This window comes from Myodes glareolus, chromosome 4 (genome assembly GCF_982192425.1).
Source record: "Myodes glareolus chromosome 4, mMyoGla1.1, whole genome shotgun sequence".
NCBI classification, from domain to species: domain Eukaryota; kingdom Metazoa; phylum Chordata; class Mammalia; order Rodentia; family Cricetidae; genus Myodes; species Myodes glareolus.
This window is the reverse complement of record NC_142029.1, coordinates 79,365,380-79,392,543: the sequence shown is the minus strand read 5'-3', so window position 1 is coordinate 79,392,543 and position 27,164 is coordinate 79,365,380. Positions and strand designations below refer to the sequence as shown.

At 45.2% G+C, this 27,164-nt stretch overlaps 1 long non-coding RNA gene and 1 pseudogene across 1 annotated transcript; one reads left to right on the top strand and one right to left on the bottom strand.

Annotated features, from left to right (window-relative positions):
• Window positions 1–70: 70 nt before the first annotated feature.
• LOC148122339 (uncharacterized) lies at window positions 71–26,307 on the top strand. The gene is made up of 3 exons (XR_015737722.1): window positions 71–270; window positions 18,141–18,238; window positions 26,083–26,307. It is a non-coding gene; the product is annotated as an uncharacterized LOC148122339 (long non-coding RNA).
• Window positions 10,198–10,707, bottom strand: LOC125388726 (large ribosomal subunit protein uL5 pseudogene; annotated as a pseudogene).
• Window positions 26,308–27,164: the final 857 nt, after the last annotated feature.

The following is a 27,164-nucleotide window of genomic DNA, read 5'->3' as shown; positions in this document are numbered from 1 at the left end:
CCGAGCTCCTGGGTGAGGTCATGTATGCAAATCTCCCTCCCTCCCTCCTGAAAATACTGCCTTCTGGAATCTGGCCCAAGACATCGCCAGGAATGAATCACCAGCCTCCACTTTTTGTGTCACCCACAATCCTTTACCAATTCCAGTTTTGCTCAAGAAGAGGACTGGCCAGATTACTGTGCATGTCCCTCACCTCGGCGCCTGCCTTCTGAAGCAGTGGAGAAGTGGTAAAGGCCTGGAAGTGGAAGTCCACAGTTGAGCAATTAGCACGTAGGTGGTCTGTTTGGGAGCTCTCTGCCTTTCTCACGCAGGCAGGGGTGCCCTTTTTATCTCGGAACATTGCATAGCCTTTTCTGGTGCTCCTCTGACTTCCAGTTCATCTCACGACTAGCCTCGAGCTGGAAAGACTATCTGGCTATTTACTGACTTGGTTTTGAATTACATTTGCTGATTTTGTGTTGGGGTGGAAGACAGGAGGATGCAGCTGGAGACAGGAAGATGCAGCGCGCGTGTCGGGAGGTCAGTCAACAACTTCCAGGAGTCATTCCTTTCCTTCCTTCCAGGAGTCATTCCTTTCCTTCCTTCCAGGAGTCATTCCTTTCCTTCCGTTACAGGGGGCATCAGGATTGAACTCACGTTTGGTGGCTGATGCATCTAGTCACAGAGCCTTCCAAGTGGCCCTACTTATTTAAGACCCAGTCCCATGCATTCTAGGCTTGCCTTGAGTTCTCTGTGCAGGAAGATGACCTTGAATTTCTACAAAGCCATAATCTTTATTTTAGTTATTTAAGTTTTGAGGCAGGGCCTCACTTGTGTAACCTTGGCTGGCCTGGAACTTGCAACGTAGACCAGGCTGCCTGCTAACTTCCAGAGATCTGCCTGCCTCTGTTTCCCGAGTGCTGGCATTAAAGGTGTGTGTGGCCACCCCCAAGGTTTATTTTATTTTTAATTGCATGTTTGTGTGAGTGTGTGTGGGTATGTGCCTGTGAGGGCAATTGCTCTGGGAGGCCAGAGTCTCTGATCTCTTGGAGCTTGAGTTACAAGCAGTTATAACATGGCTTCTGGGAGTGAACTCCCTTGCACTGCAAGAACCATATGAGCTCTTAACTGCTAGGTCATGACTGCAGCCCACAACCTTGAATTTCTGTTCCTCTAACTTCACGTCCCAGATTTGGGGCTTACAGGGGTGCACCATCACACCCAGTATATTTGGCACCGGGATTGAACCCAGAGCTTCCTGCACAGCTGAGGCACCTCCCTTGTATTTTTATTTATTTATTTGGGAAGAAACTGATTAGATCCACATTATTCCTGAAACTTCCCTCCATAGTGCCAGAGCATGGGGAAATTATTTTTAAAAGTCGGAATTTTTTCCCCCATATCCCCAGCTCCCCTCAAATTTTGTAATTTACTCACTGAAGGGGATGAGTGAGAAGAAGTGGGTTACTTTGTAAGTAAAAAGGAAATAAAAATACAATTGGGCCTAGGCAATAGTTCTAAAATTTTTAGTTAATTAATTTGTATATGCACTCTTCCCCACGTGTGCAGAGAATTTGTGGGGATCTGTTCTTTCCTTCCACCATGTGGGCTCTGGGTATTGAACTAGGCCATTAAGCTTGGTGTCAAGCACCCTTTACCTGCTGAAAGTCTTACAGGATCTGAATCACAATAACATTTTTAAGTGTTCCTTCAAGAGAAACACGGCATCTTGGGGCGAGGACCTCTAAAAGAAATCTGTTCAGCAGTGAGAATATCGGCAATAATGATCAAAATCTGCCTTTTACAAACCTCGAGAAATTAACCAAAGGTTTTCAAATAATCTGGAAACACGTTTTTAAAGAAAAAGAGTAGTTGGGTGTCACTGAAAAGGATGGCTGTGGTATTTGAGTTTAACCCACTAGCTAACCTCATCTCCAAGGTGGGCTCAGAAAGGCACAAGTTTACTTAGATAATTGTGGAGACCAGAAAACTAGTAACTGATGGAAAGAGCCAGCATGGGTTTGGGGTCTTCCAAAATAGCCATCTCTCAGGTGGGCTTATTGTCTCTGTGACCTCTCTGGAATCTGCTTTTAAAGTTACATTCTTAGGACTTACAGTTATTTTGACTGGATTCAGAGATTTCTCTACAAACAGCCTTATGAATAGGGTGTTGGTCACAGATGGTCAGTGGGGATTTTTAAGCATTGTGTTGAGGCAGTGATTTCCTTTGGGATCAAGAGATTGAAGGAAGAAAAAGAAAGCATAAAAGATATTCGTAGAGAGTTTTGAGCACTCCCACAAATTCTTGAGAAGCTGGGCTGTTTGGGCGTGGTTCTGCAGTGACAAGAAAAGGACCAGGAAACCCCTCTCCCCTTTGTCACCTGCTGAGGCTCTCACAAACAGGAAGAGAAGGCCAAGGTGAGAGTCATAAAACTGCCCAGCTGGCCACAGAAGTCAAGTCCCAAAGGCAGAGGGAGGAGGGCACTCAGCAAAGCCTGGGCGCATTCTTGATTAAAAGACTGAAGGAAATTACTGTCATTCGTGAAAACTCAGGAACCAACAACAACAACACACAACAGCTGCAGGGAGGGGAGGGAATCTGGGACCCAGAGCTGCCACATCATTGTTTTTGAATGTTCAGTCTTCAACAAAAGAGTTAGGAGACAGGGACAGGGAGTGGAGCTCACTGATGGGGAGCATGCTTAATACACACAAGACCTTGACTTCAGTTCCCAGCGCCGAAAAACAGACAGACAAACAAACAGAATCCACACACACGACAACAACAAAAATCCAAACTATGGCCAGCCCATAAAGAAGGAAAACTCTCTCAGGAAACTGAAACTGTAATTGAGGAAATCCAGTTGTTATATTTAGTAGATTAATATATCTAAAGAATTAGAAAATGTGTCTAAAAGATTAAAGGAAGGTACATAAAATTGTGTCTCATCAAATAAAGAGTAACAATAAGAGACAGATACGGTTTTTTAAAAATCAGAGAACCAAAAAGAAGTTCTGCAGTTAACATTTCAATAATAAATTAACGCCTTTAATCCCACCGCTTGGGAGGCAGAAGCAGGTGGATCTCTGAGTTTGAGGCCAGCCTGGTCTACAGAGTGAGTTCCAGGACAACCAGGACTGTTACATAGAGAAACCCTGTCTCAAACAAACAAACAAACAGACCAAAAAACCCCAAAGAAACAAAAACCCAATAAATAAATTAATTAATTTATATCTTAAATTGCTAATTATTTTTGAGATAGAATCTTACTTTATAGCCCTGGCTATCTTCAACTTATTATGTAGACCAGGCTGGCCTCAAATTTACAGAGATTCACCTGTTTCTGCCTCCTATGTGGGGAAATTAAAGGCGTAAACCACCATAGGTAGCCCCTGTGGTGATTTGAACGGGAATGACCCTCAAAGGCTCACATAATTGAGTATTTGCTCATTAGGGAGTGGTGCTATTTGACAGGGATTACATGTTGGAGGAAGTGTCTCACTGTGGGTAGGCTTTGAGGTTTCAAATACCCAAGCCAGGCCCAGTGTCTCTGTCTTCCTGCCTGCCAATCTGAATGCAGAACTGTCAGCTGCTCTCCAGCTCCCGCCTGCCACCATGCTCCTTGCCATGACGATGGACTAAACCTCTGAAACTGTAAGCCAGCCCCAACTGAATGTTTTCCTCTGTGAGAGTTGCCGTGGCTATGGTGTCTCTTCACAGCAGGAGAACAGTGACTGAGACAGCCCCTGATAATAAGTCATTTAAAAACTACTAAAATTGGGCAGCAGATTGCAACTGCCTGTCCAAAGTATCAGTAAACTTCAAGATTGCTCAGCTGGATACATTGACAAGAGGCGTGGAAGATTTTATACTGAAAACTGTGAGAACTCAGAATCTCCAAAACGATCTTGTAGAAACAAAGCAGTGTGTGCACGCACACTTTCTGATTTTAAAACTTAACTGCAAAGCTGTGATGAGACAGGGCAGAATGGCCTAGGTTCAATCACATAGATCAGTGGAGGGGAAGGAAGCCCTCTGCTGATGAGCAGGCGAGCAGTTCAGTGTTTTCTGTTTTTTCACCTTATCCCCAGGTTTTGCACAAGCTGGGCAAGGGCTGTACCATGGAGTTACCCTGCCCAGCCCTGACCAACTGATGTTTTAACAAAGGGAGCAATATGAGGAAGAACAATGTTTTCATTATTAACAAATGTTGTTAATAACTGGAGATCCATATGCAAAAGAAAGAGGTTGGACCATATATAAACATTAATTCTTGATGGACCAAGGATTTAAATGTAACTATGAAACTTGTAGAAAAGGTATAACCTTCTGGCCTTGGTTGAGATAATGACTGCTTAGATTTGCTACCCAAGGGAAAAAAAAAGATAGATTAGACTTTATCAAAAATAAAATGTTTTGTTTATCAAAGGGGGCACTATAAAGGAAAGTAAAAAGATAGCCCACATAATTGGAGAAAACATTTATGGATAGAAATACTGTGTGTGTGTGTGTGTGTGTGTGTGTGTGTGTGTGTGTGTGGCACGTGTATAGATGGACAGAATTTGAATACTTTCTCTAAAGAAATAGCTGTGTTCCATATGCATGCCAAAGGACACGCAGTAGCCTTCGTCATTGGAGACATGCAAGTGAAAACCACACTGTCATCCTACACTACAGACACTACAGTAGTGTTGCTGAACCTGGGGAGTCACAACCTGGGCCCCAAGTCAGATCTGGCCACCTGCCCTCAATAAGCCAAGCAGAAAAGCTTAAAGTGGAGACCAAGGAAAGGAGATTGGTCTAATGTGGCCACACTGGCAGGCGGGACAGGGAGATTCACTGACCCCTCAAGTCTGGTCCCAACGTGGTCACAGGGAGAAAACATCCTTCCTGCTTCATGCTGTTTAATGTGGCTCTTTCAGTTGTCTTAGTGAGGATGGGTGGCTGGACCTGAATTTGGGCACAGATTGTAACCCCCAAAATGGGAAACAATGACTCTCTTGTTGGCGTGGTCTAGAGATCCTCCCCGGAACACTCATGTATTTCCAGCAGGAATATCAAATGATGTGGCTGCCATTTGAAAATGTTTGGCATTTAATCAGTTAAACATAGACTCACTACTGTATGGTCCAGGAACTCCAAACCTCAACTCCCCACAAAAATCTCTGCACGCGTGTTCATAGAAGCACTCCTCCTAGTAGTTCCAAATCAACTTTGGATAAATAATGAATAAATAAACAAGATGCGGAAGATTTTTGCAATAGACTATTACTTAAAAGCAGGACTGAAGTACTGATTCACTCACTGCTGGTGGAGAAACCTTGGCTAGATTATACTCAGTGAAAGCAGGCCAGCACGGAAGACCACATACTGAATGATCTCACCGTGTGAAGTGTCCAGAACAGGTGAGTCTGCAGATGCAGGAAGTGGTAGCCAGGGCCTGGGGGAAGGTGTGAAAGGGAAGCGAGGGCTAATTGGTTTGCTGCTTCTCAAGAAGTGATGGGAGCATTCTGGAAACAGTGGTGAGGACACTGAAACCCTGAGATGAACAAAGACCATCAGCGTGAATTTTAAGGCCTGTGGATTTCTTCTCAAGATGCATTTTGTTTATACTCTGTGCTCTGTACGTAGGGGAGCCGGAGCCATGGACCACTACAGGGCTTCGTATCCAGTGTTGCTCATAGCAGTGACTTTCCCCAACCTCTTTAAACTTTAGACTCCATGTTTTTTGTCAGGTGAGGTAGGGACTTGGAGTTAAACCCAAGGCTTGCTAAGTGTGGGGCCCTATCCTGAGATACCCCTCTAGCTTAAGTCTCTTTTATTTTTCTGGGAATTGAGGAGATAAAAACCAATTCTCAATATTTTCATGAATATTAAATGAAAGCTACGTGTGAATTGTTTTGAGGAGTGGAGTAGGCTGTTAGAACCGTATCTTAAATGTTGTAAACAAGTTATTTTGCTTTTTCTCGCCTTTCCACCTTTCCTCTTTTCCTCCTTTATTCCCTCTTCCTCCTTCCATCTTCGTTCTGTTGAAAGTTTACCAATTGCTGTAGGCCTTCACTGGTCCCCGTGGCAAAGACCAAATCAGGGAAGAGACAGCGTTTGCCCTTCCAAGGTTAAAGTCTGAAGTCTCTTGAATTCACCAGAAGTGGTCAGAGGCAGGGATTTCTGGTTTGAGGAGCCCTGGGGTTTTGATCTTGTCTCCTAAGTATGTCAAAAGTGTGACTGTGATGTGGCCAAGAGCACAGGCCTGAGAAGCCAACAGGCTTCAGTTAACCTGCCCCAGCCTTTTGTCTGATTCCTATTAGAATACCGCATTTGCAAGAGGATGGTATCCAGGTTTAAAGGCAATAATGCAGCATGCTTCCTATAAAGTGAGGCCCTCTCTGTGGTTGGGTTTTGTTTGTTTGTTTTACTGCCTTGGCAGGTCACGGTGCTCACTCTAGGGATAAGGCCCAAAGGGGGAAAGGACCAGAGAACCTCAATCATCTAGTCCCTAGATGCTGGTTTGACTGTGCCTTTGATTGTTGCCGTACAGTGGTGTATTAATGGTCCTGAGGGTAGCCTCTGGGCTTCAGGGGTAACGGTGGCCAGCCTTCTAGAAGATGCCGACCTTCTTTCTCATTGCCCAACAGAGTTCACTATAAGATGTCGCATTAGGAAGTGTGACCCCATCTTCCCCTGAGAAATAACTTTCATGGTGCTCCTTCATATAGGATTGAGGAAACAGGACAGAAAGATGAAAGAACTTGCCCCAAGCGTGAAAGTACATGGTTCCTTGTTGTAGGAGCCTGCTTGTTTGTTCCCAGCTACTCAGCCCCAAAATAACCAAACATAAACTGTATTAATTAAATCACTGCTTGACCTTTTAGCTCTAGCTTTTTACTGGCTAGTCTTACATCTTAATTTAACCCATTTCTATTAATCTGTGTATTGCCACATGGCTGTGGCTTACTGGCAAGGTTCCATCCAGCATCTGTCTCCGGCAGGGCTACTCACCTTCTCCTGACTCTGCCTTCTTTCTCCCAGCATTCAGTTTAGTTTTCCCTGCCTACCTCTATTCTGCCCTGCACAGGCCTAAGACAGTTTCTTTATTAACCAATGGTATTCACAGCATAGAGAGGGGAATCCCACATCAGATTCTGGCCTCTTCCTACTGGCCAGAGTTCTTTTACTATGTAGCTTCCATATTACATAGCTCCTCTAGTTTCTAACTCCTGTACTATATAGCTTCTCTATGATGTAGCTTCATTACTATATAGATCCCATGTCATATAGATTCTCTATGGTATAGCTCCCATATTGTTTAGTTCCCATATTATATAGCTCCCCTGTGGTATGGGTCCCATACTAAAAAGCTTCCATACTGTACAGTTTTCCTGGTTAGTTAGCATGTGTTTGCTCTGTGTAGTATTTTCTCATCCGATGTAGCCATAATACAGCATATTTTAGTTTGCCATGTGTGTGCTTTCCAGTACATCTGAGACTCTTGTCTAGCCTACGTGCTGTTTGTTGGCCTTAAAGTCTACTGTGACAGCAGTCAGTTGTTGCTCTAGGATCTATCTGCTCACATCAGTGTCTTCATTTTATGCGAGTGTGCTTTAAGCGTACAGTGGGATGTACCTGATGTTGTACTTTGATGACCGGGTATGTGTCAGGGGTCCCTGGTTTGGTGTTGGGTGTGTTGCTCAAGTTCATGATGTCTAAGGGGCACACTAGAGTCCATCATCAAACTCCAGGCTGGCCACGACCCCCAGAGACAGTCTGGAGAATTCTTCACTTGTCTTTGTAGAACGATAGGAACAAGAGTGAAATGGTGATTTTAGAAAGAAAACAAAATGTGTTCTGCTTATTTGGAGCTGACAACCATTGATCACGTTTAATTCTGGCTTCTCCGCCCACTCCCCCTTTTAAAAATTCATCTGTATTTACCTTTTAAAGTGGAATGGACGTGGACAAGACATTTCCATTCACAAACCTGGTTCAGTTACTTCTCATTCAGCTTTATAGCTTGGGGAAGTTAGGGTTTGGTTCCCTAATATTTTACTGTGGAAGAGAAGCTGTGGGGAATTACTCCCACCAACTTGTTTCAGTTTAACTTACTCCCACAGTACAAATTCATGCTAAATTAATCACAGGAGATGGAAGACTTAACAAGAGGATCCTACAGGATCAAACACAAGCCATTTTAAGTTAATTTTTCTTCTAAGAATTAAGGTGTGTCTCAGAACACTTTGGTGACTAAATCGTTGATCTACCAAGAAATCAATCTCTATGAAAACACTTTGGACTATGAGGTAAGCAAGACCTTACACTGAAGTTTACAATGAAGTGTCTGGAAACCACAGGGTGGCTCAAAACTACCTATATAACTCCAGTTCTGGGGATCCCATACCTTCTGACCTCTGCAGGTACCAGGCATGCACATGGTACACAGACATGCATGCAGGCAAACATGCTCATAAAATAAAAGTCTACCAAAAAGAATTTACAGAGGAGTGATTGAGGGAGGCGAGTGACTATGGTCAAATATATTGTATAAAATTCTAAAATAAATAAATAAATAACCAAACTAAAGATTTTTTTTATTATCCAAATATAATTCGTGATCCTAGAGAAGCTAAATAAGAAGGTGAACTCAAAGAAAATCATATAGTTATCCTCCTGGATATTGGAAGTAGACAAGATTGCCAGGCAAAAGTTGGGTGCACGGGGGTGGGGGGGTGGATGTAAGGGAGATGGGTAGAGAGAAGGGAGAAGAGGAGGTTTCGGGAGAGCTTGGGGGAATGGGATGGATGGGATGGAGGAAGGGTGGATATGGGAGCAGGGAAGTAAATATCTTAATTAAGGGAGCCATTTTAGGGTTTGCAAGAGACTTGACTCTAGAGGGGTTCCCAGGTCCAAGAAGAGGTCCCCAGATTGTTCCTTGGGCAGCAGATGAGAGGGTACCTGAACTGGCCTTGTCCCATAGCCACACTGATGAATATCTTGCATATCACCATAGAACCTTCATCTGGCGATGGATGGAGATAGAGACAGAGACCCACATTGGAGTACTGGACTGAGTTCCCAAGATCCAAACGAGGAGCAGAAGGAGGGAGAACATGAGCAAGGAAGTCAGGACCACGAAGGGTATGTCCACCCACTGAGATGGTGGGACTGATCTAATGGGAACTCACCAAGGCCAGCTGGACTGGGAGTGATGGAACATTTGATCAAAATGGACACTATGAATGTGGCTGGCAATGAAGGCTGACTGAGAAGCCAAGGACAATGGCACTGGGTTTTGATTCTACTGCATGGACTGACTTTATGGGAGCCTGGTTTGTTTGGATGCTCACATTTATAGACCTGGATGGAGGGGGGAGGACCTTGGACTTCCCACGGGGCAGGGAACCCTGACTGCTGTTAGGACTAGAGAGGGAGGAGGAAGTGGGGAGGGGGAGGAAAAAGGGAGGCAGGGAGGAGGTGGAAATTTTTAATAAATAAATAAATTAATTAATTAATTTAAAAAAGGAAGAAAAAAAGAAAATCTAGAATGCCAATTTTTTTTTTAAATAATTAAGTAAGCCAAGGCAAAACTGGAAAAAGAATTTCTAGTTTTGCTGTATGGCCTAAGGCAAGGAGTATCACCTGAGGATAGAAAGAAATCCTCTCTACCTCTCAATTATCAGGCCGCTGAGAACTTTAGCCTGCTAACCCAAAGCATCCTGGGCAATGTCTCATCAGAAGGAGTGAAGGTAAGTGGTGAGACCCCATCTCCTTCCTCACGTGTGATGTGCTGTCATTTTCTTCAAGGGCTGCTGTTCCTTCAGTCGTCCACAGTGAGGTCTGTGGACCGTCCCCACCATCCTGTGGAGCTTGTCAGTAGAGGTCTGCAGACCCTCCTCACTGAAGCCAGAAGACGAGAATGCAGTTCCAGACAGCAAGATGACGTGGTCCTTCACAGATTGTGCTTGTCTGCCTCTGCCTCTGCCTTAAGGTCTCAATAACAGAGCAGTCAGGGTGCATTGCCAAGGCTTTCTCTGCTGCCTGGTTACCCATTGTTGCTGTCCACCCATGCGTGCCAGTGACAGTACAACATGGGAATGTCACCAGTTTGACATGATCTCTGTTTCAATTTCCCCCACCCACGAGGCCTTTGACAATGGTGCAGAGATTTTCTCCTTTCTCTTTTCCATCTTTTTTTTTTTTAAATTTTCATTTCTGAGAAAATTTTATTGACCTTTTGAATAAAATTTGTCAGGAAGGACTGTCCTGTCATAATTCCTCTGGAACAAGTGCATCGCCTCCTCTTTGCTGATTCTATGTTTGACTTTTTGTCTTTAATGCTGAAACCTGGACTGCCCAACACCGCATAGAAATCCAGGCTATTGATCCCAATGCTTGGGTCATATTTGACACCAGGTCCATGTGTTCTTGAATCCCAAAAGCAGAGTTTCCAGCATCTGAGAAGTTATTTTTCTACAACTCATATACTCCAACTCTCAGGCCTTTCTTCTGCCTTGACTCCACGGACTTTGCAGTGGACAGCCATCTTTTCATTTCTCCTGATGCCAAAGGGCCTGATAGTGTATCTAGCTTTGGGAATACAGGTGTCTGGCCTGTGAGCTGCTTCAGCACCATGGCTGCCTGGGTCAGTCTGTGCCCACTCTCCCCCACACAGACACTGAGGCAAAGCTTGCAGAGTCGAAGTCCGGCATGGCTTTCTCCTTTTCATTGTGATCTTGTGCCGTGGTGGAGAAGAGGCACAGAGGTTCTCACATTTCGCCTTATCTTCCTTTTCCGTATTTCCTTCTTCCTCTTCTGGAAGTCCCAAGCCCTCTTCAGCGACTGACCCTAATGTGTACCCTTTCGATTTCTCCAGCTATTGAACACGCTACTCGCCAGGGAACCACAGATCACTTCTAAGCCTTGGTTCTGGGCTCATTCTGCAGCGACCAAGATAGCCTTGAGATCAAATAGCCATGCTTGTGATTTTCCTTCATTCTGGGGCAGTGGTCTTCTGGAGAAACCACTCACCCTCAGGCTCAGGTGTGCAGTCAGAGGCAGGAATGCAGCTCCCAAACCTTCGGGCTCTAGGAGTCTCCATGAATCCCACGCTTTAGAGAAATGCGCATACAACGTATAGTCCTTTTATCTTCACCAACTTCGATGGACAGTTCTAAGCATTTATTTTTTTCCATCAAATTCTTTCTGACAATTTTCAAAATTTCACTTTTCTGCAAGATTTCGTGGGAATTTTTTAGAGGGAATTTCTGGGAACCCACCATTCCTCCAGTAAAATTCAGGCTCTGGGGGCTTGGTTCCTCACTGCTGCCCACAACAGAGTTCTGTGGACACACAGCTTAATGCTGTTCTGTTTTTCTTCTGTTTCAAGTAGATCACATCTTGGGACAAAAAGAAGCACTCAGGGTTCCAATTGTCCTTTGACAACAACAACAAGCCCCGCCTCCAGAGGGTCTTCCTAACTCCTGTGGGTCAGGTTCTTGCAGCCTGCACCTGCAGCATTTCTAGTCTCCTGGGATTTGTTTCTTGAGTTCCTCTTCTCAGGGCACTTCTCCTTAACAGTATTCTTATTGTCACCTTCCTCCTTCCATCCTCCCTCCTTCCTTTCTTCTTTCATTCCTTCTCTTCCTCCTTCAGAACCAGAACTATTTCAGGTTTAATTCAGAGGGCCTCTTCCTCCTCCTCTTCTTCCAACCCACTCACCCCTTTCTGTAACATGGGGAGTGGGCTTGTTGGGGTTTCTGTCCTGCCCAGTTCCTGCAGTCGTTTAGCCCCAAAGAAAATCACACAAAGAGTCTACATTAGATTATAAACTGATTGGCACATTAGCTCAGGCTTCTTATTTACTCTTATAACTTATATAGTCCATTACTTTTATCCATGTTAGCCACATGGCTCAGTACCTTTTACAGCAGGGCAGGTCACATCCTGCTTCTTCGGTGATCCGGGAAGGACTGGGAGGAATGGGCTTCCTCCTTCCCAGAATTCTCCTGTTCTCATTGCCCGCCTCTACTTCCTGTCTGGTTGACCTGCCTATACTTCCTGCCTGGTCAATCAGTATTTACTTAAAACATGATTGACAGAATACAGACAATTCTCCAGTACCGCTTCCCCCTCTTTTTTTTTTAAACAAAGGAAAATATTCATAGTTCATTCTTTGGGAATGTGGTCGTAGTATTTCAGGCTACTTTCAGCTGGTTGGGGGCGCTGATAATCTTATGGGAACCTAAAGAAAATTTGGAGTTATGATCAAGTCCTGACTAGAGTATCCTGTGAGTCTTGATCATCTCAGGCAGCGGTCTTGAACCTGTTCTGAATGTGACCTGCCCCACTGAGAAAGGTACCGAGCCATGTGGTTAACATAGAATAATGGGTTAATATAAGTGACAAGCGCTAATAAGAAGCCTGAGCTAATGGGCCAATCAGTTTACAATTAATGTAGACTTCTGAGTATTTTCTTTGGGTCCTTGCAGGCTGTGGGAACAGGGCAGGACAGAAACCCCAACAAGCCTGGCCCACATGTTATACCTTTCTTTAACCATTGACTTCTTGCTCTTCTCCTTGAAAAGAGAAATGGGACACTAAGGCCCTGAGGATGTTTCCTCATGACCTTTTTTATACTTCTTTCCTGCCAGTACTCAGTCTGGGTCTTCTTTAAGATGCAGGATAACTTTAGTTCTAAGATCGGTAGAGTCTCCAGTGCTGGTCCTCACTGTGAATGGCCCCCTGTTGAGGAGTCCCAGGAGTACTGCTCATCATTTGGTCAGTGATCACAGTCATTTTCCCAGCAAACATGCTGAGAATAAATACCATCACGTAACAGCCCAGTCAGAGATGTCCACACCAGACCACAAAGCCTCAATGAAGGTTTTAGTTCCATGCTTGGTGGTAATGCCAAGGTTATTAACTCAACTGGCCTTGGTCACTCCAGTTTTAGAATCCCCAGTAGTGAAGGTTTGAACATCTTTGTGGGGAATGAGATTAATGTGTGACTCCTTCCCAGAAGTCTAGGTGCGGAGGTCTGTCAAGCTTTCATATCTGATGTGATCCAGAATGTCTGATGAATTTGAAATGAGTTCCCACAAAAAATCTGTTTAAATAGAAAACATTGATGATCAGTAACATTAACTGGCCAATTGTTGACTGAAAGGCAAAAGTCTCACCCTTCCTCATTAGCTGGTCTTGGGTCTGGATTTCCTCAGGCATCTTGGTCGAGTAATCACACAGGCTCTGCAGTGAAGTTTTTTGATATTTCAATTTTTATTGCATTTATTTGTATATACATATGTATCTAGATGGACACACATGCCATGGCACAGATGTGGCGGTCAGGGGATAACCTGGAGGGGAGTTCATTCTTTCCTTGTACCATGTGGGTCCTAGGAATCAAACTCCATGCCTGAGTTTTGGTGACAGTCAGCTCTACCTGCTGAGCCATCTTGTTCACCCCAGTTTTTCTGTTTTTTTTTTTTATTTTTGAGATTGCAATTTAATTAAAGCATGTCTCCACTTTCCTCCCTCAAAACCCTCGTGTATGCCCCTCCCCTCTTTCCTTCAAATTCATGGCCTCTTTTTTCATCAATTATTATTGCATGGAAATATGTATTCATGTATGTGTATATGTTCCTAAATATAACCTGTTTATACGTTACTTGTATGTATGTTTTTAGGGTTGACTGTTTGATACTTAACCTCAGTTTTTTGATATTTTGTCTTAATATCCTTTTTAAGTGAAATCCTATCTATTGTAGATGAAAAATTTTTCCTTTATTTCAACTGTTTATTTTTTTTAATACTATTTGGAAAAATAAAAAAAGTTGGTGCCATATCTAGGTCTTGATATTCACAGTCTAGAAACCAGGAATCTAAAAGGTTTGCCTTGCATTGTATTGTTTGGAAATGCCCTGTGTTACTATGTCAAAAACAGTCACGGGTGACGCTTGAGGAGGAACTTGAAGGCCGTGTTTCATAAAGAACATTCACTGTCTGAGCGCCTTCCCAGGGTTAGACTCCACAGCCTTTCCCTAAAGCAGAAGTTGATTTCATTCATTTTAGGTAGACACCGAAGTGTCGAAGACTCTGGTGGTCAGGTGAGAGTGGGTTGGCAGATGAGGAAGTGAAATAAGACAAGAGAAGTCACAGCTCCGTGTTTCCCGTCTCCAAAGGGAAGAGGAAGGAGAATAGGTGTCTCCCACAGGGGACTAAGAGTTAGGGTGGGGATGGGTGCTTTGACACTCCAAGGCCAGTTAGTTATATGAGGCCTCCTCCCCGAGAGGCAAGAATGCAAGAGTTGTCCATTGCAGCGCCTTGCAGAGAGCCAAGCAAACCTGTGCGGAGCACTGGAAAAGCAAAACTCCTCTTTGTTCCCACTCAGTTCTGCTGAAAGGTATAGTGCTTTATCAAGACACTCTGAGTATTGTCCCTACTGTTTAAGCAGAAGGTTTCATAGCGAGAAAAATCCCTGGTAGATTGATCAGTGTGGGAGCCTTGGAATTCCCGGATGAGCTGTGGGTTAGCAGGGTGGTCTAACAAGGCCATGATGGAGACTCCTCATTAGCTGCACAATCAAGAAAGTAAACTTCTCATGGGGTTTCCCTCCTTCCAATTCTTGAAAAGTTTATCAATTCTCTAATGCCCTAATCTATCCAGGAAGTGTCCTGGTTAGTTTTTTGTCAACTTAACACAATCCAGAACCATTTGGGAGGAGGAACTCTTGAGAAAACACCCCCATAAAACTGGCCTATAGGCAAGTCTATCTGGCATTTTCTTGATTAATAAATGATTGATGTGGGAGGGTCCTGCCCATTGTGGGCAGTGCCATCCTTGGGCAGGCAGCGCTGAGTTGTATAAGAAAGCTGGCCAAGCAAGTCATGAGAGCAAGCCAGTAAGCAGTGTTCCTCTAAGGCTTCTGCTTCAGTTCCTGCCTCCAGGTTCCTGTCCTGACTTCCCTCAGTGTGCTGTTAAGCTGAAATAAACTCTTTCCTCCCCAGGTTGCTTTTAGTCATGGTGGTTTAATCACAGAAACCCTTACTAGGACAGGTGGTGTTTGAATATCTTTGAGAAACACCAGATTAAAAAATACCAAAGTGTGTCGGGAGAAGAAAGGTAAGAAAGATAAGGATTCAAGGGAAGAATGGGACTCATGTGTCAAATGTTTGCCAAGTGTTGTCTCTGGGAGAAGAGGAGAGAGAAGCCCTGGTCCCATGAGGTGAATGATGTCATATACATACACTTACAAGTGGTGACCCAGTTATTCACAAGTTGGCTATGAAAATCAGCCCCGAGCCCAGCCCCAAACCATCTTTGCTAGTATCATTTGGTGAACTGAACCACAGGAGGACCCTCAGATTCACTTTATTGACTTACAAGCTGCGAGTGATTGCTATTAATCAGCTGTGATTTCCCCTACGTGCTGATCTAACACTATGTAGGTGCACCCACATGCTGTCATTGTGTGTGGCAGCTTATCTCCTCTGCAAGCCAGAACAGAGGACAGCATCTACTCTCCTGACACGTGCACAGTTGTGATCCTGCTGTGTGTGTCATTTGTTACTGACACACTAACTTCAGAATTATTGGTAGTACCCTTTCCCCAAATATTGAGAAAGACAGATTTAAAAGTCATATTTGTTTTTCTTTCTTTCTTTCTTTCTTTCTTTCTTTCTTTCTTTCTTTCTTTCTTTCTTTCTTCCTTTCTTTCTTCTTTTTTAATTTTTGGGAGTCTGCTACCCAGCTCCCAAATAAATACATGGAGACTTATTCCTGGAACTTATTCCACTTATGAATGCCTGGCTTGTTTCTAATTTAAATTAACTCCTTTTTCTTCTTCTGCATTTTGCCTCTGGGCTTTTTACCTTTCTTTATTCTATATGTCTTTCTTCCCTTCTTACTCCATGACTGGCCCCTGGTGACCTCCTCTCCTCTTTTCTTGCTCCTTGCTCTTCTTTCTTCCTTTTATTCTCTCTGCCTGCCAGCCCCATTTATGTCTCTCATGCTACACTATTGGCCTTTCAGCTCTCTATTAGACCAATCAAGTGTTTTAGGCAGGCAAAGTAACACAGCTTCACAGCAAAAGTGAATGTAATACATCTTAAACTAATATTGCACAACAGTCATATTTTGAATATGTCCTTTGGTTGAAGTTTACTACCTAAACAATAGGTTTTTTTAAAAAAATAACATAAAATATTTAATAATTTCTTAAAATAAATGTTTATTTAAAAGCAATTCTTTATAGTTTTTGATGCACTTAAAGCATTGCTTTTTATAAACATCACCACATAACCCGTGTCTATCTTTACTCACTAATATCATAACATTTTTGACTAATCATTAAACATTCTGGCTGAGGATAGAGTTCAGTTGGTAGAGAGATTCCTTAAGAAGCCCTAGGTTTGATCCTAAGCAGATCAATAAACTGACCATGGTGGTGCGTGCCTATGATCCCAGCACCACTTGGGAGGTAAGGCGGGAGGGTTAAAAGTTCAAGGCCATCCTCATGTACACAAGGAATACATAAGACTATCTGTCTATCTCTATCTATCTATCTATCTATCTATCTATCTATCTATCTATCTATCTATCTACCTATCTATCTACCATCTACTATCTATCTATCTATCTATCTATCTATCTATCTATCTATCTACCTATTTATCTACCATCTACTATCTTCTATCTATCTATCTATCTATCTATCTATCTATCTATCTATCTATCTATCTATCTATCTACCTATCTATCTACCATCTACTATCTATCTATCTATCTACCTATCTACCATCTACTATCTATCTATCTATCTATCTATCTATCTATCTATCTATCTATCTATCGCCACACAAAGATACAGACATTTTAATGAAATATTTTTTATTTTTAATCTTGAGACTATGATAGATGCCAGATGGAGGTGTATTGATTCACATAGTTCCTTTATAATTTACTAATAATAAAATGGTTAATGTTAGATCAAATTTTTAGAATTAACACAAAAAATTATATTATCAACTTTTGGTATCAAAACAATTCCACAGAAGATAATATGCTAGTTTATTGTGATGGATATACCAATAGTTATGCTATAAGCTAGAGATTCTGCCTTAGTTCACATTCATCTTCTGGATGGTGGGAAAAGACCCAAACAAACCAGACATTCCTGATAGCTTCAAGGGTCTGGTGACAAATGGGAGGAGGTGGTGGGTACGGGGATGACAGTTTTGGAGCTTATTTCTGTTCTACTTCTTTACAGAAAGTGACTTGGGACTATGCCCTGGGATTTGAACCCAGGCCAATTGACTACACAGTCCCTCTAGCTGGTGGCATCCCCGTTGTTTGGTCTGGGACAATGGGAAGATTTGTCTTGGGCTTTCTGAGTGCTCTGGGCGCTGATGATGGCTCACAGGAGTTCTCGCCGACTAACTACCGTAATGGCTGTTTGAGCAGAGACGGAAGCAGTTTCTTGCTGATTTTTCAATTATTTGTTTTCTCTCGAGCAAAAGTGCTCAATTGTGAGGGTGACTTTTTCCCCCTACCGACGGGGCATCTGGCAATGTCTGGGGGTATTTGAGGCTGTCAGATATGGGGTGTCTGAGGGCACAACTGGCATTTAAGAGATAGAGGTCAGGGTGTCTAAGAACACAGAGCAATCCTTTTGATAAAGACAGATTTGTCCTAAAATGTCAGTAATGCTGAGATCACGAAACCTCGCTGTAGAGGAAAAATAGTACTTGATATTATTTCAATAGCAGCCAACACATCACACATATTCAATATGCTTCAGTTGGTCCTCATTGTGTTCTTGCTATCACTCCCAAGACACCATCAGAAAGTGGTTTCTAGCCTTGGGAGGATCACACTCTGATGGGGACGAGGAGTTCCGATACTGGGAGCACCATCGGCCATCCTAAGGAAGATGGGTGGCTCCTGAGTGCTTGGTCTCAGCCAGATCTCTGAAGTGGAGAAGGTGTGTGTCTGTGTCTCTGTGGTTCCATTTGTTACCTGTGTGACCTTCAAGCAGCTCACGGTCCTATTTCCTCCACCAAAGGGGCACAATGGGATCTCCCATTGCCTGTTTGTTGGAAGCTTTTAATTAGACAATAAACGCAAGGAGAAAATACTCAATGGTGGTTTCTTTTTCTTCTTACTACAGGAGAGAGTCTTCCGAGTGGGTGCCTGCAAGCTGCCATTCCTTCTCCAGAGGGGGACCCCAAGTTTCCCAGGCTTCTCTCCCTTCTTGAGCAATGAACGGTGAGTCAGGACTGCATGTACTCCTCACAGACACCCGGAGGTGGCTGACCCGGCTGGTGCCTTCCATTGCAGCTGACATGGGGTGGAGCTGGTTAAGGGGAGGGGAGAAAGCAGGACAACAGAGTCCATTTCCTTGTGAACCGGTCAACAAAAGGCCATTATCTGAGGGGGGTGGGCAAGTGTCTGAAAGTCTCCACTGGCGAATGAAGAATGTGGGCAGGACTGTTTGCAGGCCCCGGAATCTGTGGTCATTCCCTTTGCCCCAGCAGGAAACACCTTCTCTGCTCCTAGGACCGTGGGTTTTAAAGCGAGTTCACGACATAGCTTGAGGAGGTGAGGCCTTGTCTTGGTTGTCATTGAATTAAGTGAGGACAGAGAGTAGGGTGCTCTCACCACAGCCCTCTGGCTCTGCACCTGTGTTTGGCTTGGCGTTGACCAGCAAAGGGGACCTTATCTTTCTCCCTTGTTACCTGCCAGTCCCAGCCGTCCTTGTGTTTCATAGACTAAGATGATAGTTTCAGTTTTATTTAGTTGGAATTATTCCAGCCTAATATCCTTGTCTCCCTCATGTAAAAGCAGGCACCACTGGACCTCTGGAGATAGGAGTGCAGGGAAGGGCTGTATTCTGATGTGTACGGGTGCGGGGTCATCGACCCTACCTCTCCTGCTCCTGTCGTGATCACACTGTTGCCTTCGTTTTCTTGGTCTTGGGCTTCAGCTTTCTTTGGCTTGTCTGATGTCCAAGCCTTTTGCCTTGGCCCCCTCTGTTGTCTTCCTGTTGCACAGGGAGGCTGCTGGAAAGTAGGTAAGAGAAAGCCGGATGGTGGTGGCGCATGCCTTTATTCCTAGCACTCAGGAGGCGGAGGCAGGCGGATCTCTGTGAGTTCGAGGCCAGCCTGGTCTACAAGAGCTAGTTCCAGGACAGGCTCCAAAAGCTACAGAGAAACCCTGTCTTGAAAAACCAAAAAAAAAAAAAAAAGAAAAGAAAAAAAAAGAAAAGGAAGTAGGAGGCTGGTAGATCTTGTCTGCACATATTCCTGTGTGTATCTTCTACCACCCGGGTAATCTGTGGACACTCCCTGTCATGAGCTGTACTAGGAATCTCCAATCTCCTTGTGTCAGAGAGGTGATGTCTTCTTGCTCAGCAAGCTGGGGTTGAGTAAGGAGCAAGGGAGAAGCCGGCTGTGATTCAGAGTGGCGGATATCTGTGGGCTCACTGCCTGCATCAGAGCCGGCAGCATCTAGCAGAATTAGGGGTGAGTAGGCCTGGCCTGGTAGTTTAGTGTCTCGGGATTCTACCTAGAAACAATAAGGTTCGCTGGATACGGTGGCATGTGCTTGTATCGTGGCTGAGGCAGGAGAATCACAAGTGCCAGACTTGCTTGGACTACATGGTAAAGATCTGTCTTTAAAGAAAGAAGTAAAGAAAGAAAGAAAAAGAAAGGGAACCCACAATGTCAAGGTCACAAGTCTACACTCTCTCATTTGCTAGAATCTTCCTTCCTTCTTTTCATCAGATCCCTCATCAAGACCGTCTTCCTGAGTCCAGGCCCTGGCATCTCACTTTCCTTTCTATCTTCATGCCTAGCTCGTGTTTCCCAGGTTAGACCTGATATCTTCCTGCCTAGCTCGTGTTTCCCAGGTTAGACCTGAAAACACCCTGACCTGCAGAGACTCAGTCTCTTCATGTGTAACACCACCTCACATCCTTGCTGTGAGAATTACTCAGTTTCACAGTTTTGAGCACATAATAGACGTCAGATACTACAGCCATCCTGGTAAATCCTCCTTTTCAATAGCTCTTGGTTAGATGTTGGCACACAGGTCCATCAAGAGGTAATTTCAAAACAGCAGACCAACACTGAGGTAGAGCTGAGCAGAGAAGGTCTCAGGAGAGCAAGGGAAGGGCTGTGATGCCTCTTAGAACAGACAGTAGAGGAGCTGGTTTGAAGGATGGAAGAGAAAGGGCGAGGGTCCCCGAAGAGAGACTTGTGGCAGTGTGGACTAGCACAGTGTGAGCGGGGAATGACGGAGAGGCGAACGTCCGGAACAAAGAGAGACTTGTGCTGGTGCTGGTGCCCGAGAACGAATGGGCACCTAGTCACGGGAGGCCGTGGTGGTCACGCCAACGATTTTGAATCCTGTCCACAGACAACAGGGAGTTTTGAAAGCAAGAACTTGACATCTCCAGATCTGGGGTCAGATGGTTACCTTAGCGACTGTGTATAGGGAAATAGGTGTAGGAGTAGTAACTCTGGAACCAGGGGTTCTAATGATGAGCTTGTGGCAACACTCCAGATGAGCTGAAGACATAGTCAGGGGAGAGCGGAAGAATAGGGCTATTCAGAGAGCGGATCTTAGCGGTAGGCTCCGGGGCAGAAGGCAAAGTGAGGGATGACTCAGGGTGTCTGGTTTGCCTGGATGGGTGAGTAGTGCGTGGTGTCTCTGAGTAAGACAGAGATCCCAGGAGGAGCATAGTGAGGGCCAGGGTGGAGACTGTGAGTTCCTTACAAGGTGGTTCAGTTTGAGGTGACCTTGGCAAGTGTGACAGGGATGTGCAGCTTACAGTCGCTTATGTAAATCTGTCACGCAGGAAGGATTTCCAAACTGGATGTCTAAATCCGGGAGTTAGCACTGACAAGGAAAACTTCAACAGGGAGAGCAATTGTTCAGAAACAAGAAAGCGGCAGCATATGGGGCTGATTGACAGGAAACCCTGAGACTGGGTAGCAAGTGGGTGAAGTGTCTAAGAGGGACCCTCGGTGACAGGGAGAGTAGGATTATAGTTCCTAGAGGGTGGACAGCTTCAAGGCAGAGAGAGTGAGCAATACGGTTGACTGAAGCGGGTTTCTCCAGTGCGTCTGACAGTGGTGGGTGTTGACCAGCCATGAGTGATTATGAGTTCAGACAGCAGTGGCTTGAGCTGGTAAACTGAGGCGGGGGGAGTGGGGGAGAGCAGTGTGGGTTTAGAAGAGAAGTGGGGTTGGGGCTGTAGCAGCAGACAGAAAACAGTGGTTGTAGCTACTGTGACCCCACGATCAGGTGCTGTGGATGGCACTCCAGAGCTGAGCGCCTCAGCCACCTCTGTTGAAGAAACTCCCAGAGCAGGAGGGGCTCCAAGAGAGAAGGCCATTCAAATGGAAAGGGCTGTGTGTCTTTAAATGGTTACAGAACAAAGGGAACTATAGTGGGAATGCTGATTTGTCTTTTGGTGCATAAGATGAAAAGCCCCTCCCACCCCACCCCACCCCCGCATCACCCCCAGCCCCCCCCCCCCCCCCCCCGCCCGGTACTGGAGCTCCATTATGAGCTGGTGTAATTACTCAAAGACTGTTGAGTAGTGGTGCCTTGACCCATGGAGCACCTTAAACAGGGGGCTCTGATCCATGGAGCCGTTTTCCAGATGACTGGGGTCAGAATCACACTGGGGCCAGCCCCCGAGTGCCTAACTTCCCTTCCATCATTCCATCTTCTTCTTTGGGACCCACACGAAGGGAAGTTCTGAAGTATTTGATCTGTCTTTCTGTCTGTCCATCCACCCATCCGTCTGTCTGTCTGTTGGTCCGTCCATCCATCCATCCATCCATCCATCCACTCATTTTCGAGATAGGCTCTTGCTATCTAGTCCAGACTGGCCTTGCCCTCACAATCCTCCTGCTGCTGCAGGACGAGCGCTGGGATCACAGGTGTGCACACCATGTCCGGTTCTACTTGCTTTTTCCGATGTTTTTAAAAGATTTATCTATTTTATGTGTATGAATATTTTGCTTGAATGTATGTATGGACAGCATGTGTATGCCTTCAGAAGACAAAAGAGAGCATTGGGTCCTCTGGAACTGGAGTTGTAGATGGGTGTGAGCTGCCATGTGGGTGCTGGGAACAAAACCTGGGTCCTCTGCAAGAGCAGTAGGTGTTCTTAACCACGAAGCCAGCTCTCCAGCTCCCGTCCTTGCTTTTTAAGTGTTGTAAGCTGGAGCATATCATAGGATAAGAGGAGACATTAGAGAAGGCGAGGTGGAAAGACACGGAATGAAAAGCGATGGAGAGTGATCCCAAGCAGGGAGAACACAGGCCTGCCCTGGACTGGCTGGGGGAAGGACTGACGACACAATGCCTAGTGATGTCCTTATGAGGTCACACGGATATGGTGCCCAGTGCAGGGCTGGTGTGGTCTGGGGTGCTCATGATGTGTGCTGGCACCCGGGGAGGTGTGTGAGTGTGTATCAGTGAGAGAGCTTCGTTTTCCCCCGAGACACATTATGGGATGGTGCGCGATATTTCCACACTTTCCACTTTACTCAGGATGGCACCCCTGGGACCTGGCTTCTGCTCTGGTGGTCTTCCCTCTTCCACAGTCTTCGTAGTGCTGCCTCTGTTGCCAGCGTCTCCAGAAGGGGGGAGGGGGCATCTACCACACCCAAGGGGGACGATGTCACATGTGAGGCATGTGTGTGCCTGGAACCTCAGGCCCTTGTCGTCTTCAGAGGGGACCAGGAACAAGGCACACGGACCTGCCTGTCTCACCTTGCAGCCTTCAGATGCCTTTCTCCGATACCGAAGGCCTCGGGCAGAAGAGAGAAGGAAAGAAAGGGGCGACGGAGCAAAGCCACTTCCGCTCACGTTAGTATTTAGCTCGCAGTCACATTGACCCTTACAAAAGTTCTTTGTTTTTACAAGTTACGTGGGTGCGTGTTTTATCTGCATGTATATCTGTGTACACATACATGTGTACAGTGGCCTTGGTGACCAGAAGAGGTTGTCAGATACTCTGCAACTAGAGTTACATAGAGTTATGAGCCACCATGTGGGTTCTGGGACCCTGGACCCCTTAATTGCTGAGCCATTTTGGCATCCCCTTACTTATACTTTTAAGTCGGGTTCCAATCTGGCCTTAGTGGCCACCCTGCCCTGACCCCCATTTCCCTCTCTCTCCCCTCCTTATCTGATGTTTCTGTCATTCTAAGCAGGGGAGGACTTACTGAGTTTGAATTGTTTACTTAACAGACTTGTTCTAGAGGAAACATGTTAGTAAGTACGTAAGAGAAAACTTGGGGGGACATCAGAGGCCAGGTGAGACATGACTGGGAGAAAAGGAGAGGAGACCTCAAAGTGGCTCTGAGAGGACAGAGAGACAGAGCCAGGAGATGCCTGAACAAACTGAGTTGATGGGAGGGGTGAGGGTGGGAAGGACACTACTAAAATACAGGGTAATGAAACGGACTTGGTCCAAGGGTTCCTTTCCTAAGCACTCTGGTGATAATCACATGTTCTAGGACTCCCAAGCAAGGCAGGGAGTTGTGGACATCAACAAGTGATAAGAAGCAGTCAAAACTAGAACTCTTAATCCCTCAGAATCTGCAGCATCAACAGCTGTCGAATGGGAATGCCCTGACTCTGCAGGGTGAAGGGGTTAGGCCGACAGAGGGTTAGTGATGTTGATGGTAATTTGATGTCTGTTGCTATCACATAATGTCTGGGGATCTGGCCTATGCTCCGGTGCTCTCGGGTGTGCACTGAACTAATAACACGGGAGTGGACTGAGGACATGACAACTCGTCCCTCATGTGCATCACTGAGTAATTAGGAAGGCGTTGTGAAACCACTCACAGACCTGATGTGACGTATCTATGAGTAAGGTGCCATCCCTGCCCCCCGAGCTCCCAGGTGATGTGAACAGAGACACATGGTTAACAACAGCGGTTGAAGGTTGGTTCAACCAGGCCAAAAAGGAGGTGGAAACCCAGTTTGTGAAAGACAAGATGAGAGGGCAATTAAGTTTAAAACATCTTCTTGTATGGCTGTTTTGTTTCCTTTTCCAACTATTTTTTTTTTTTAATTTTGGGGATGATGTTGCTGTGTCTCCTTTTGCAGTTCCTATGATATTTAGGGCAAGTGTTCAGTATACTGTAGGTGCCCAGTATTTGTCGCTTTATACTCATTTTAATACCTGGAAAGTTTAGGACACCCCCTGTATGAGTGAGGTGATTGCCTTTTTATTGTTGGTAGGTGAATGGAATTAACTGTCTTTCTCTCAGATCACCTGCCCTTAATTTTCCCAGCCCCCAAGGTGTGTGATTGCTGATTCAGAAGAGTTACAGAATGGTCAATGATTCTAGAAAAACTTTCCACTTTGTCAGGAATTATGAACTTCCTGAAGTTGTGAATGACAAATAAGACACTTCTCAACATTAACAGGCTCGCAAACAAACGGAACCCTTATAAACTGTAAAAGGAAGAAGGTCCATCCAATTGTGTTGATATTATTTGTCAACTGTGCTGAGGATGCACAAACCCTTTGACCGACACGGTCAACCTCTATGAATTTGCTGAGTGGAGAGAATGACACGGGAGGAAGATGATTATAGCCTTCCCCACTACAGCGAAGACAGAATGCAGACCAGCCAGGGACTATGTGGGCAAGAGCTTGAGGCCATTTGTAAGAATGTGGCACGCAAGTATTTGAAAAGTGAGAAGTTCAAGATGACGTCAGCAGATGTTATAAAAGAAGAGAGCACAGAAAGAAAGCTGCCTGGGGTTCTGGGCTGTTCTTTACTACTCCTGTGGCCATAGGTTCCCGGAGCTGCTTTGTTCTGGTGTTCTTTCTTGTAAAATGGAGGCATGGGTCTCTCTTTCTCCCTTGCGGTGTTGCTGTGAGGGTCGGTGGGATGTTTGTGCAGCACCGAGCTCTGTCTCACTGGTGGCAGATATGCTTGATTCTGGGTGTTATGCCCCATTGCTCTGCAGAGGGTAGAGAGCGGGACACAAGAATACCTGCATGGTTGGAGGTCAGAGGCAATCAGCAAGGCCTTAGGGTGCCGTCTCTTACTGGTTGTTGCTGGAAAGATTTTGATTTTCTCCTTTGAACTCTCTCTCTTGTTATTAATTTTTTGTTTGTTTGTTTTTTGAGACAGGGTTTCTCTGTAGCTTTGAAGCCTATCATGGAACTCATGCTGTAGCCCAGGCTGGCCTCGAACTCACAGAGATCCACCTGTCTCTGCCTCCCGAGTGCTGGGATTAAAGGTGTGCGCCACCACTGCCTGGTTCATATTTTACAATCAATACGTGTAACATACCAAGAAAAGAAACTATTTGGAAAAGAAATAGTCCTTAGGGTTAAGAAAACAAAAGGCTGAGGGTTATGTTAGGTACTTGTGTAAGAGCAAAGCCCTCGATTTGATCTCCAATCCTGCAAGAGGAAAAAAAAACATTTCAAAATAACGAAAGAATTAAAGAGATTAGTTTCTTATTTGTGTGTGTTGGAATTATGGGGCCTTCTGTGCAATTTCGCTTTACAGTTCTGTCGAGTCTGCGAGGGAAATTGACTTGTTTAAGGAAGTGATGAGCAGGTTTCAAACGTGATTCTTGAGCTGGTGTTTAATTCTCCCTCCAGCGGTTTGTCTCTGAGGATGTGGGGCTGCAGAGGTGGGGTTCCCATAGTCTCAGGTCCCTACAGGCACATCCCTTCCTGCCTCTCCCAGGATGTGACTTCTACCTCCTTCCCTCCTCCAGGCAGCACAGCACTAGATAAAATCCACAGCTGCAGTCTCTACAGGTTTGAGCGAGTTACCTCTCCAATGTCTATTTTTTTATATATTTATTTATTTATTATGTATACAGTATTCTGTCTGCATGCATGCCTGAAGGCCAGAAGAGGGCACCAGACCTCATTACAGATGGTTGTGAGCCACCATGTGGTTGCTGGGAATTGAACTCAGGACCTTTGGAAGAGCAGGGAATGCTCTTAACCACTGAGCCATCTCTCCAGCCCTCCAATGTCTATTTTTTAAAAAAATTCATTAAGTGGGGACAGGAGTGTCACTGAGAAATGTTTGTGTTGTTTCCAGGCCAGCCCTTTGTCCTGGTGCCAGACCCACCTGCTCATCTGATATGGGCATCCTACGCGGGTGACCAACTCCGTGAGTCTACAAGGCAGCTACTAACTTCCTTTCCAAACCTGTTTCTCCTCCTGTATTCAGCTGTGGAAAATGCCAGCTGTGGAATGCAGGGGGCTGTCTCCACCCTCTGCCTTCTGAGATCCCTGGGAGCAGTGAGTAAGTCTTGCAGGTGTTGGCTCCTGGCCGCTTTGGGTCCCCCCCCACCCCCAGCACTCTATGCGGTGTTTAGTGTTTTTAGTGTTTGGTACGTCTTGCTCAATCTATACATAAGAGTCTTGCCTAACTAGTCCCTTCTCGTCTCCCACTCAGACTAAGAAGAGAGTCTCTTCTAAGGCAAAGCTGACGGCGCAGGCCCTGTGAGTCATGCAGCCCCACATGGTCTACAGAACAATCCGAATATTGGATAGAGTCAACGTATCCCTCCATCAGCTAGTACTTGCTAGCATTTCCCATCTGCCAGCCATCTTTCCCTCATGCCTACCCTTCAGCTCTCGGTTCAGACATCTCCCTGGAGCTCTTTAGAAATAGGGCCTCTGAATGGTAATTCAAAGTGTGTTTCGCCAAGCATTAGAGAGCAGGGTGTCTGCTTGTGACATAAACTGTGATCTCGTCTTCAGGACGGCTCCCTCAGCTTCTTACCCGCAAGCATCTCGGTCTCTCTAAGAATGAGAAAGCAGAGTCATGTTTTATGGCAGAAAGTAAGGTATGGGAACTATATTTTGATATAATCACTGAGTCATCGTGAGGAAAGATTGGCTTTCTCACTCTCGTTGTGAGAGTCAGAGTTTGCTTGTCTTAGTGAGCGGCTCCAAGTATGATGTCATCCTCATGTGTATGCCTTAGCTGATGTTTGCCTTAAGGCAAGCCATCACGGGTGTTCTACGTGGAGGCTGTGCATGGTCGTTTCCTGGTGTAAGATAGTGGGTAAAGAGGAACTCTGCTGATGTTATCAAATCTGAGATAGGTTGAACTCTGCCCTGCTTCCTCCAGAGGCATAAGCTTAGACGCTAACTTCTGCCTTTGCACTAACA